Raw genomic sequence first — 13,833 nt, 5'->3', positions numbered from 1 at the left:
ATCTTTTACATACAATTTTACTTCATATACTTCTTAAATAATTTTTGACGGATCATCATTTTCTGGTAACTTTCTCCATCTTGTCACCCAATTTTTCCTGTGTGTGTGTGTGTGTGTGTAAACATTTTTATAGAAATTCAAATATTCTTTGTTTTCCAATAATATTCATTGACATAAAAATATCATAATATAATAATAGTAAATGGTAGAAGTTAATATAAAAGATTATAGATACAGTTTAATACCAATTTTGACATTATTTGGGGATTGTTTCTTATCAGCACATATACATGGCTGGCTTTTCTTTCCTTGTCTTTTTCATTTCTCTGAATGACTTCAGACTCTTTTATTAAGCAGCAGAGTTTTTAGAAGTCTTACATGAAAAAATGAGCAAAGGCCAAGAGGTGAATGCAGGCAGGGGCTCTTTCCCCTCCACATATATTTTCACCACTGTGATAAACAATCAACCACAAGGCATTTCACATCAGAATCTTGCCTCATAAAGATGTTTACAACAAAAATGAGAATGCTTGAAGAACAGAAGAGTACTTGTTCTTCAAGAAACCATGTCCCTGGGCACTTCACAAATATGCTTACCAGAGACAGGTACAAGGGACTAAAACATCTAATGTGACCCCTGGAGAGTCACTTTTGCTTTAATATATTTCTGAGGGTGGGGATGATGAGTGCAAACAATGTACATAAAGCTAAAAACCAAAGGTTACTTGAAAAGCTTTGTCATGTTCTACCAGCAACTGTGATTTCCTCGAAGATGGGCATGTGGTTTGGATTCACCTGCATCGGATTCTGTTCCAGGGTCTTGAGATGGTCTGCTTCATGTCCTGCCAGGCCAGTGTCCCCTCACTACCAGCAGCATGCTGACCTGGTCATCTGTGAAATCTGGGTGTTGCTAACCAGTCAAGACATCCAGATGAAGCAGAGAAGGGTCAGTGAGCTTAGTAACTTCTGCAGTGGCTATGATGGTGTCACCGTACTCACCTGTATCTTTACCAAATCCAGAAGCCACGTTCCCAAACAGGAAGTGGAACTGCCCAGCCTCCCTGACCACCCTCTTGGCACCCTCCCTATGCTCCCTGATGCTCCAGAATGTGATGCGCTTCGGCATGATGGCCCACGGGGATCCCACTTGTCATCCTCCTCTTTTTACATGGCTTTTAATTTTTGGAAAAATCATTGAGATATTCTTCCACAGTGAGACAGATGATATTCCAGTGTTTGAACCTAACAGCCACTTTTTTCCCATCAGTTCACTGAGAGGTTGTTCTAAATCCAGGAAGACCTCCCGAAGCAGGCTCCTGCAGCCCTCCTTTGCAACGGTGTCTGAATTCCACCCATGTTTGGTTGGCTCAGAGATCTGCCCTCTTGCACTTCATTCTTTGAAATACTTCCTTTTAAAACCAACTATAAATTAAAGCTCTGACAGTAGTTGTTCATGGCTCTCATAAACTGAACATAATGTGGGCACTGCTGACTTCTTGGCCATTCTCGATACAACTGAACTTCATCTTTGGATTTACTTAAAAATGAATCCATTTGCTAAAGGCACAGACTAGTTTGTGTAACAAACTTTTATTTTCAAGTCTTCACTTATCTGAGCAGCAACTTCAAGAATCTGCTCAGGACTTAGGGGAAAATGGCGGCGTAGGAGGACGCTGGGCTCACCGCGCGTCCTGCTGATGACTTAGATTCCACCTACACCTGCATAAATAACCCAGAAAGCCGCCAGAGGATTAGCAGAACGGAGTCTCCGGAGCCAAGCACAGACGAGAGGCCCACGGAAGAGGGTAGGAAGGGCGGCGAGGCGGTGCGCGCTCCACAGACTAACGGGAGGGAGCCGGGGCAGAGGGGCGGCTCACCGGCCAAGCAGAGCCCCCGAGTCTGGCTGGCAAAAGTGGAGGGGCCTGATGGACTGTGTTCCGACAGCAAGCGCGACTTAGCGTCTGGGAGGTCATAAGTTAACAGCTCTGCTCAGAAAGCGGGAAGGCTGCAGGACAAAGGGAGGGAGAGCTGCTGAGCCCCCGGACGACAGAGCTCAGTTTGGTGGGGAACAAAGGCGCTCGCCAGCGCCATCTCCCCCGCCCATCCCCCAGCCAAAATCCCAAAGAGAACCAGTTCCTGCCAGGGAACTTGCTCGCTCTGTGCAAACACCCAACTCTGTGCTCCTGCGGAGCCAAACCTCCGGCAGCGGATCTGACTCCCTCACTGCCACAGGGCCCCTGCTGAAGTGGATCACCTAAGGAGAAGCGAGCTAAGCCTGCCCCTCCTGCCCCCGTGCACCTCGCCTACCCACCCCAGCTAATACGCCAGATCCCCAGCACCACAAGCCTGCCAGTGTGCAAGTAGCCCAGACGGGCCACGCCAAACCACAGGGAATCCCACCCCTAGGAGAGGGGAAGAGAAGGCACACACCAGTCTGACTGTGGCCCCAGTGGTGGGCTGGAGACAGACATCAGGTCAGACTGCGGCCCCGCCCACCAACTCCAGTTATACACCACAGCACAGGGGAAGTGCCCTGCAGGTCCTCACCACTCCAGGGACTATCCAAAATGACCAAACGGAAGAATTCCCCTCAGAAGAATCTCCAGGAAATAACAACAGCTAATGAGCTGATCAAAAAGGATTTAAATAATATAACAGAAAGTGAATTTAGAATAATAGTCATAAAATTAATTGCTAGGCTTGAAAACAGTATAGAGGACAGCAGAGAATCTCTTGCTACAGAGATCAAGGGACTAAGGAACAGTCACGAGGAGCTGAAAAGCACTTTAAACGAAATGCAAAACAAAATGGAAACGACGACAGCTCGGATTGAAGAGGCAGAGGAGAGAATAGGTGAACTAGAAGATAAAGTTATGGAAAAAGAGGAAGCTGAGAGAAAGACAGATAAAAAAAATCCAGGAGATGAGGGGAAAATTACAGAACTAAGTGATACACTAAAAAGAAATAATATACGCATAATTGGTATCCCAGAGGAGGAAGAGAGAGGGAAAGGTGCTGAAGGGGTACTTGAAGAAATTATAGCTGAGAACTTCCCTGAACTGGGGAAGGAAAAAGGCATTGAAATCCAAGAGGCACAGAGAACTCCCTTCAGACGTAACTTGAATCGATCTTCTGCACGAAATATCATAGTGAAACTGGCAAAATACAAGGATAAAGAGAAAATTCTGAAAGCAGCAAGGGATAAACGTGCCCTCACATATAAAGGGAGACCTATAAGACTCGTGACTGATCTCTCTTTTGAAACTTGGCAGGCCAGAAAGGCTTGGCACGATATCTTCAGTGTGCTAAACAGGAAAAATATGCAGCCGAGAATCCTTTATCCAGCAAGTCTGTCATTTAGAATAGAAGGAGAGATAAAGGTCTTCCCAAACAAACAAAAACTGAAGGAATTTGTCACCATTAAACCAGCCCTACAAGAGATCCTAAGGGGGATCGTGTGAGACAAAGTACCAGAGACATCACTACAAGCATAAAACATACAGACATCACAATGACTCTAAACCCGTATCTTTCTATAATAACACTGAACGTAAATGGATTAAATGCGCCAACCAAAAAACATAGGGTATCAGAATGGATAAAAAAACAAGACCCATCTATTTGCTGTCTACAAGAGACTCATTTTAGATCTGAGGACACCTTTAGATTGAGAGTGAGGGGATGGAGAACTATTTATCATGCTACTGGAAGCCAAAAGAAAGCTGGAGTAGCCATACTTATATCAGACAAACTAGACTTTAAATTAAAGTCTGTAACAAGAGATGAAGAAGGGCATTATATAATAACTACAGGGTCTATCCATCAGGAAGAGCTAACAATTATAAATGTCTATGCGCCGAATACAGGAGCCCCCAAATATATAAAACAATTACTCATAAACATAAGCAACCTTATTGATAAGAATGTGGTAATTGCAGGGGACTTTAACACCCCACTTACAGAAATGGATAGATCATCTAGACACACGGTCAATAAAGAAACAAGGGCCCTGAAGGATACATTGGATCAGATAGACTTGACAGATATATTTAGAACTCTGCATCCCAAAGCAACAGAATATACCTTCTTCTCGAGTGCACATGGAACATTCTCCAAGATAGATCATATACTGGGTCACAAAACAGCCCTTCATAAGTTTACAAGAATTGAAATTATACCATGCATACTTTCAGACCACAATGCTATGAAGCTTGAAATCAACCACAGGAAAAAGTCTGGAAAACCTCCAAAAGCATGGAGGTTAAAGAACACCCTACTAACGAATGAGTGGGTCAACCAGGCAATTAGAGAAGAAATTAAAACATATATGGAAACAAACGAAAATGAAAATACAACAATCCAAACGCTTTGGGACGCAGCGAAGGCAGTCCTGAGAGGAAAATACATTGCAATCCAGGCCTATCTCAAGAAACAAGAAAAATCCCAAATACAAAATCTAACAGCACACCTAAAGGAAATAGAAGCAGAACAGCAAAGGCAGCCTAAACCCAGCAGAAGAAGAGAAATAATAAAGATCAGAGCAGAAATAAACAATATAGAATCTAAAAAAACGGTAGAGCAGATCAACGAAACCAAGAGTTGGTTTTTTGAAAAAATAAACAAAATTGACAAACCTCTAGCCAGGCTTCTCAAAAAGAAAAGGGAGATGACCCAAATAGATAAAATCATGAATGAAAATGGAATTATTACAACCAATCCCTCAGAGATACAAACAATTATCAGGGAATACTATGAAAAATTATATACCAACAAATTGGACAACCTGGAAGAAATGGACAAATTCCTAAACACCCACACTCTTCCAAAACTCAATCAGGAGGAAATAGAAAGCTTGAACAGACCCATAATCAGCGAAGAAATTGAATCGGTTATCAAAAATCTCCCAACAAATAAGAGTCCAGGACCAGATGGCTTCCCAGGGGAGTTCTACCAGACATTTAAAGCAGAGATAATACCTATCCTTCTCAAGCTATTCCAAGAAATAGAAAGGGAAGGAAAACTTCCAGACTCATTCTATGAAGCCAGTATTACTTTGATTCCTAAACCAGACAGAGACCCAGTAAAAAAAGAGAACTACAGGCCAATATCCCTGATGAATATGGATGCAAAAATTCTCAATAAGATACTAGCAAATCGAATTCAACAGCATATAAAAAGAATTATTCACCATGATCAAGTGGGATTCATTCCTGGGATGCAGGGCTGGTTCAACATTCGCAAATCAATCAACGTGATACATCACATTAACAAAAAAAAAGAGAAGAACCATATGATCCTGTCAATCGATGCAGAAAAGGCCTTTGACAAAATCCAGCACCCTTTCTTAATAAAAACCCTTGAGAAAGTCGGGATAGAAGGAACATACTTAAAGATCATAAAAGCCATTTATGAAAAGCCCACAGCTAACATCATCCTCAACAGGGAAAAACTGAGAGCTTTTTCCCTGAGATCAGGAACACGACAGGGATGCCCACTCTCACCGCTGTTGTTTAACATAGTGCTGGAAGTTCTAGCATCAGCAATCAGACAACAAAAGGAAATCAAAGGCATCAAAATTGGCAAAGATGAAGTCAAGCTTTCACTTTTTGCAGATGACATGATATTATACATGGAAAATCCGATAGACTCCACCAAAAGTCTGCTAGAACTGATACATGAATTCAGCAAAGTTGCAGGATACAAAATCAGTGTACAGAAATCAGTTGCATTCTTATACACTAACAATGAAGCAACAGAAAGACAAATAAAGAAACTGATCCCATTCACAACTACACCAAGAAGCATAAAATACCTAGGAATAAATCTAACCAAAGATGTAAAAGATCTGTATGCTGAAAACTATAGAAAGCTTATGAAGGAAATTGAAGAAGATATAAAGAAATGGAAAGACATTCCCTGCTCATGGATTGGAAGAATAAATATTGTCAAAATGTCAATACTACCCAAAGCTATCTACACATTCAATGCAATCCCAATCAAAATTGCACCAGCATTCTTCTCGAAACTAGAACAAGCAATCCTAAAATTCATATGGAACCACAAAAGGCCCCGAATAGCCAAAGTAATTTTGAAGAAGAAGACCAAAGCAGGAGGCATCACAATCCCAGACTTTAGCCTCTACTACAAAGCTGTCATCATCAAGACAGCATGGTATTGGCACAAAAACAGACACATAGACCAATGGAATAGAATAGAAACCCCAGAACTAGACCCACAAACGTATGGCCAACTCATCTTTGACAAAGCAGGAAAGAACATCCAATGGAAAAAAGACAGTCTCTTTAACAAATGGTGCTGGGAGAACTGGACAGCAACATGCAGAAGGTTGAAACTAGACCACTTTCTCACACCATTCACAAAAATAAACTCAAAATGGATAAAGGACCTGAATGTGAGACAGGAAACCATCAAAACCTTAGAGGAGAAAGCAGGAAAAGACCTCTCTGACCTCAGCCGTAGCAATCTCTTACTCGGCACATCCCCAAAGGCAAGGGAATTAAAAGCAAAAGTGAATTACTAGGACCTTATGAAGATAAAAAGCTTCTGCACAGCAAAGGAAACAACCAACAAAACTAAAAGGCAACCAACGAAATGGGAAAAGATATTTGCAAATGACATATCGGACAAAGGGCTAGTATTCAAAATCTATAAAGAGCTCACCAAACTCCACACCCAAAAAACAAATAACCCAGTGAAGAAATGGGCAGAAAACATGAATAGACACTTCTCTAAAGAAGACATCCGGATGGCCAACAGGCACATGAAAAGATGTTCAATGTCGCTCCTCATCAGGGAAATACAAATCAAAACCACACTCAGATATCACCTCACGCCAGTCAGAGTGGCCAAAATGAACAAATCAGGAGACTATAGATGCTGGAGAGGATGTGGAAAAACGGGAACCCTCTTGCACTGTTGGTGGGAATGCAAATTGGTGCAGCCGCTCTGGAAAGCAGTGTGGAGGTTCCTCAGAAAATTAAAAATAGACCTACCCTATGACCCAGCAATAGCACTGCTAGGAATTTATCCAAGGGATACAGGAGTACTGATGCATAGGGGCACTTGTACCCCAATGTTTATAGCAGCACTCTCTACAATAGCCAAATTATGGAAAGAGCCTAAATGTCCATCAACTGATGAATGGATAAAGAAATTGTGGTTTATATACACAATGGAATACTATGTGGCAATGAGAAAAAATGAAATATGGCCTTTTGTAGCAACGTGGATGGAACTGGAGAGTGTGATGCTAAGTGAAATAAGCCATACAGAGAAAGACAGATACCATATGGTTTCACTCTTATGTGGATCCTGAGAAACTTAACAGAAACCCATGGGGGAGGGGAAGGAAAAAAAAAAAAAAGAGGTTAGAGTCGGAGAGATCCAAAGCATAAGAGACTGTTAAAAACTGAGAACAAACTGAGGGTTGATGGGGGGTGGGAGGGAGGGGAGGGTGGGGGATGGGTATTGAGGAGGGCACCTTTTGGGATGAGCACTGGGTGTTGTATGGAAACCAATTTGACAATAAATTTCATATATTAAAAAAAAAAAAAAAAAGAATCTGTTCAAACATCTCGAAGCACCTGGTGGTACCCACTTTGGTCAGCTTCAGGATCAGTCTCTTTTATGTAGTCTTCTTGTTTGTTTCTAGTGCTTTTTGCAGCCAGGTAATAATGTCTGAAGTGAGAGTTGACATGTACCTGTGGAGCAGCTCAGAGACCACGTTTGGAGAAAGTAAAGGTTCCAGGGCATTGACATCTACTTCGGGGCCAGCTCCATATTCTCCATCACCTCTGTGCTTGTGTAGGTATTTGAGACCCATGTCAACAAGGCTCTTGCTCTCATTTGCTTCTAGGTCTTCTGACTTGAGCTCCTGCATCCATGTTCTCAGGGTCTGGTTGTACATGTTCAGATGGCTTCCGAAAATCTCACACTGGGGAGGGAAACACTCAACCATTAGGTTTGTGGCAATGATGGGTCATCCAGGACATACTTCCTTATGATTTCCAGATGGCAGATGAACCACATCTTTTTGGACTCCCTGGGGTCTTCCTGTGTGTCCTCAATTCTAGCAGTCAAGTTTCCATCCAAGTTTCCAATTTCTCCTTGCAATTCTTGGGCCCCTAGGGAGATATAAAGCTAGTTTGCCTTTTTTGGTCAGATACACATTGGTCAATTTTTCTTCCTTTTGATAATCCTGACGACTGAGACTAGCAAGTGGGGTCACAGGAGATGATGACCAGCAAATTCTGCAGCACCATCAACATCTGCCTGACCAGCTCATCTGAGAGCCCCTGCATGCTCCCAAAGTAGCCATGGGTGAAGGTCATGTTGTGCATGTTCCCACTGTCCATGTGGGACTGCTTGAATGTCAACCGTTCTTGAGAGTGAGCACTCCAGGTCGATCAGCTTCTGGGAGGCTTGAAGAAAAGCCCCTTGTTCAATGAGATCATGGGTCTCCCTCACAATCTGGGGGCCTGAGATGTTCTTGAGGGTCTCTGAATACTTCATGTCCTTGAGTGGCACTGAGGCTCTGTCTTCAGTCTTTGCTGACATTGGCAAAGGACTTCTGGATGTGTTTGACATCGTTCCATGCCTTGTGGAGCTGGTTCAGGCCTGTACAGCACCCCATCCAACCACAAATAGATAGTGTCCTTCCATCTGGCCTCTGTGGAGGCCTTTTTCTGGGCCTCTTTTCTGCTATCTTGCTCCACTTTGTCCAGCTGGTTCTGGGCACTGAAGCATCCCAGCATCCCTTTGGACTGCTTCAATAGCTTCCTGATCTGTCTCATTGGTGGTTATAAACCAGGTGAAATCCCTGTACCTGTCACACTAGAGTTACCCATCCTCACTGCCCCCAGCGAGGAAGAAGCATCACCCATTTTCTTGGACCCCATCTAAGTGTCACCCAATTTCTTGGACATATTCATCACAGTTACTTTAAAGTATGTCTTCTCTATTCTATCTAGATCATCTGTATTTTGTCTCCATTACCTGTTTCTTTCCTTTGGGTTTTTGGTCATTTGAGTCTCTGTATTGTCATTCATGGTAATAATTTAGATTATTATTTATTTCTTGAAGGTAGAAAAGGAATAAAAGAGACTATCAGTGTTGCCATATTTCAGCAACTAGAAGGAAGCAAGGCTCGGGAGCCTATCTGGAGGCTAATTTGGGTTGCTAGAAAAAAGCATAAATTAAGGCAGAGATAAGACTGACTATAATCATTTTTATAGAGTGCTAGATACTGTGTAGAAACTCTGAATAATACTAACTTCCAGCAGAGAGGGTTTATTTATTTTTTACTTACAGGTAGTTACAATAGGGATTGATCACCTTGATGTAATCAGGGAAGGAGAGGCACTGAATCTGACTTCAGGCTTTATGAGAACTATTCTATTTCTAGTTTGAAGTAATCCCAAAGTAGGACCTTTCAAGAACGTCAGCTGAAAGCAAAGGTTGTTTTTCTAGGCCCATCCTCTTGCCAGGCCTTGAATGCCAATTTTCCCCTCCCCAGCAGAATTCTCAATTTCTCTGAAAAAATAATCTGGAAATTTTTTTTTTTTTCAGTAGATCAGTATACTGATCAGTATATGCTCTCCAATTTTCTTTAATTATCTGGATTGCTTAGTGATTCCCGCGAGTAAAAAAAGAAGGAGGTCCATAATCAAGCTTTGAGTAATGCTAATACCTAATTATGTTGTATAAAAGGCAAGCTGGAGGTACCATGAGAATGCATATTCAAAAAAGCAAAAGGAAAATTAGAAGATTGTCTTACACGAAAGTCAAGGGAAGACAGTTTCAGGATGGAGGGAGAAAAGTGTGATTAACTGTTCTAATTCTCTATATTGAGTGACTTACGTGTAATTAGTGATCTTGAAAGAGTATTTTTAGTAAATAATGGAGATGACAGCTAGGTTGGGGTGGCTTAAGTAGGGAAACAGAGATGTGGAAATAAAGTAGCGAATGTAGACAGCTAGTTAAAAAAGACTGCCTGTGACAAGAGGACAAGAAAAAGGATGTATCAGGGGAAAGATGGGGTTGAATAATAAATTGAAGATAAGAATGGCCTTTCTTTACTGCCTTCTTCTCAGTACCATTAGCCAGCCTTTCCCTGCTTTCCTGAAAGATGAAATGCTGCTAAGATATTTTCTTGAAGGCAAGAAAGAGTGAAAGATGGACAGCATTTCCATACCTCAGAAAGAAAGAAACAAGGCTCGCTGGGCTATCTGGAGGCTGATTTAGGTTGCTACAGAAAAGAGTAAATTAAGGCAGAGAACAGGCTGACTTCAACCATCCACCTGACCTGAGGAGTCACTGCTTTGTCTGAAGTTGCCCTCTCTCCTGCTTTTACAAGAAACAGTCAGGAGACAGCCACACAAAAGCTGCTTTTTTTCCTTTTCAAAAACAAGAGGAGGGCTGGGACATTTCCCCCTAGCTGCAGGGATCTGTTAATTGGCTCCCCAGTAAAATTACAGAAGCAGCCTGCCTGATAATGATTGTAAATGACAGAGACGATCAGGTTTACCTTGTGACGTCCCCAGGGGACTTGTAGTTAGTTTAGTCTGAACTTACCATCAGCTGCTCAGGTAGCTTTCTTCTCAGCACGCAGTGGCTAGACTCATCCTGTATTCTTTCAAACCTAATTAGCATTAGGGGCCTTTTCTCTTTCTCCCTCCCATCCCTGGAAGCCTCCTTCTTCTTACTGTCCCCCCTCCTCCTCCTCACTTTCCATGTCTCTCTAAGCATGCCAATCGAGAAACTGAGGATTACTTACAGAGGTTGGGCTCTTTTGTCTCTTGGCCTGCAAGAAACAACTCATGGCTTTGAGCTGTAGGCTACTGTCCCTCCAGGAAACTATGCACCAACTTCACTGAACTCCAACCTCCATTGACTCCTTTACAGTTTGAAGGTACTCAGCTTGAGGATTTTATAGTTCATTGTAGGTGTTTGGAATGTACTATGGGTCTTAAATAGAAGCTAATATGCCAAAGAGCTAAATGTTGAAGGAGGCAGCTTTCATTAAAACCAAATCTCCAATCTTTTTATCTTCCAGAAATATGTGGATGTGGGTATAGTTACATATGTCTGCATATGTATGTTTGTATGTGAATTGTACGTATGTGAATATGAGGATATTTAATATATATTAGATATACTATTATGTACACATATAAAATACATGTAATCTATGTGTGTGTGTATATATACATGTATATGTGTGTATGTGTGGGTATGTAACATATATTACAGACATATATTACATAGTACATATACATATATATTAATCCAAACTGTAATGTATGGGTCACTTATGGATCTTATTAAAATGCAGACTCTGATCCAGGAGGTCTGGGACAGAGCCTACTTTCGGGTAATGTAGGTGTTGCTGGTTTGGGGACCACATTTTGGAGAGCAAATCTTAGAGAGATCTTTGCATATTCTCCTCCAGCGTCATCTTAAACCTAACTGCCCTACTCCTCAGTTCTGTGCAAATGTCGCTCTGGTATTTCTTTAAGGCTAACAGTCCACTTGATAGAGGGCATTTTTTGCTGTTTCTCAAGATGAAATTAGCAGACTGTGAACTGGTGTTCTGCTTTCCTGTTCCAGACAAGTCCACTGGGAAGTGCCAAAGATGATGTGAAATCTCTTTAGATTTTTATTAGTTTACTGTTATTTGTTTAATTTGCTAAATTGAGCAAGTTATGTCATGAATTTTTAGGTAATTTTTATCTATTACACTATGTGTATTTATCTATACGCATATGTGTATAAGGTTATAAATTCACTTTTGCTATTTTTTTTCTCAGCATTTTGATGTTACTGGTCCATAACCTTTTTTTTTCCCCCTTCAATTTCTCAAGGGAAATCCCTTTATAGGGAATCTGCTTTTCTGTCTAAGTATAGCTATGTCTATATGTAGACTCATTTTACATATAGACTTCTTGCTCATGACTCACTGGACTTCTGATATCTCAGGATTCTTGTATTGTATCAATTCTAAAAATTTTGTGACTTTTTTTTTTTTTTGCATCTTCCCCATTATCTCCCTGTCTGGAAATTGAGTTCTTTATATATTAGCCTTTCTCATTCTCTCCTCCATGTTCCCTAACTTCTCTTTCATATTTTCCATTTGTTATATCTTTATTTTACATTTTATGCAAATGATTCAGATTTATCTATATGTAACATTGCTTAAGTCACATACTGAATTTTAATGTAATCAACATGTCTAGAAGTTCTGATTCTTTTTCAACCCTGCCTGCTCATTTTTTCCCCATAGTATCCTTTTCTTTCATCATGATTTATAATTATATCTTTTTAACCTTTTTCATCATTTTAAGTGTATGGCCTTTTTCAGATTGTTCTAATATCCAAAGTCTGGGGTCATGCTAACTCTCTTGTTTGATTTGTCTGCTGATTCTGATTTATGAGGATAATTTCTCATTTTATTTCTAATTTTTTATTGTGGGCATATTGTCAGTTTTTAGAAAGTTTTGAATTCATGACCACCTCCCCCCCCCCCCCCCCCAAACACCAATGGAGTTTTAAAATTCTTTCCTGCAAAGCATTATTCATTTCTTTCTACCAGTTATCTCAAGAAGTTGCTTGCCTGGAATCAGATTCTTTTTCCCATTCCTTTCTCAGTTTTAAATTCCTGCCACATGGCATATAAATGGGGATACTACATTTACATATAATGTGAGCTTGGGGCTTCCATTTCTCATGATAGGTGTTTTTCGCACCAACATCCCTAAGCAGAGATAAATTTTCTTGTTCCTTTCTTGGGTCAGTATGAGGAGCCTGTTGATGGCCTCTTACACAGATAAGCTGAGCTTTCCCTGGTGATGGTTACCTTAGGTCTCAGTTCTTGTCTGTATTTCCTGGCTCCACGTGGCATTACAGTCACAGCCATTGACGAAATAGTCCTATGGATGAGTCTTCTATCTCTCACAGACACTCTTTCTGACTATGACCTCCTTCTTGCTTCTGGCTGGAAGCTTCTACTTCTTAAAAAAAAAAAACTTTTTTAATGTTTGTTTATTTTTGAGAGAAGGAGCGTGGGTGGGTGGTGGGGCGCAGAGAGAGAGGGAGACACAGAATCTGAAGCATTCTCCAGGTTCTGAGCTGTCAGTACAGAGCCCGACACTGGGCTCAAACTCACAAGCCGTCACTGGGATCGAATTCACAAGCCGTGAGATCATGACCTGAGCCGAAGCCGGCCACTTAACTGACTGAGCCACCCAGGTGCCCCGCTTTTACTTCCTTTAAAAACTGCTATATGTTTAAAAATTCTTGTGTTGTAATTTACCTAGCATTTCTGAGAATTTGTAGCAGGAAGAAAATCCACTTGAATTCAGTTAGTCATACTGTTGAAACCATAAGTGCCCAGAGTGAGCTTTCAAAATATAAATGATGACACATCATTTTTACAGTGTTTTAAAATTGTTAAAGAGCTTCTCATTGATAGAATAACATGTTAGAATAAGATGTAATCTGTTTTTCATGGTCTAAGAATCTTTCTTAATCAGGTCCCACCCATTCTCCCAGTATCATATCATGTAACTCTTCCTGTGGCTCGTTCCTTATCCTGTAACCATACTGGCTTGCTTTCTTTTCTTGTACATGCCAAGTTCTCTCTCCTAAAACAGTGTTTCCACAGGATTCTTCCCACCTTTCAGTGGTCCTGGATCATCATATTCTCAATCACATCAATATGCTTAGTTCCTTCCCAGTATTTGACACAATACATAGTTATCTTGCCCATTTACTTATTTATTTTCTGCCTCTAAATAGAGTGTATGCTCCATGGGG

At 41.1% G+C, this 13,833-nt stretch overlaps 1 pseudogene; it reads right to left on the bottom strand.

Moving 5' to 3' along the window:
• Nucleotides 1-738: 738 nt before the first annotated feature.
• Nucleotides 739-12,934, bottom strand: LOC132692935 (exocyst complex component 3 pseudogene; annotated as a pseudogene).
• Between the last annotated feature and the right edge of the window lie 899 nt (nucleotides 12,935-13,833).

This window comes from Panthera onca, chromosome B1 (genome assembly GCF_046562875.1).
Source record: "Panthera onca isolate mPanOnc1 chromosome B1, mPanOnc1 haplotype 2, whole genome shotgun sequence".
NCBI classification, from domain to species: domain Eukaryota; kingdom Metazoa; phylum Chordata; class Mammalia; order Carnivora; family Felidae; genus Panthera; species Panthera onca.
Note: the sequence above shows the minus strand (reverse complement) of the source record. Positions and strands in the feature narration are given on the sequence as shown.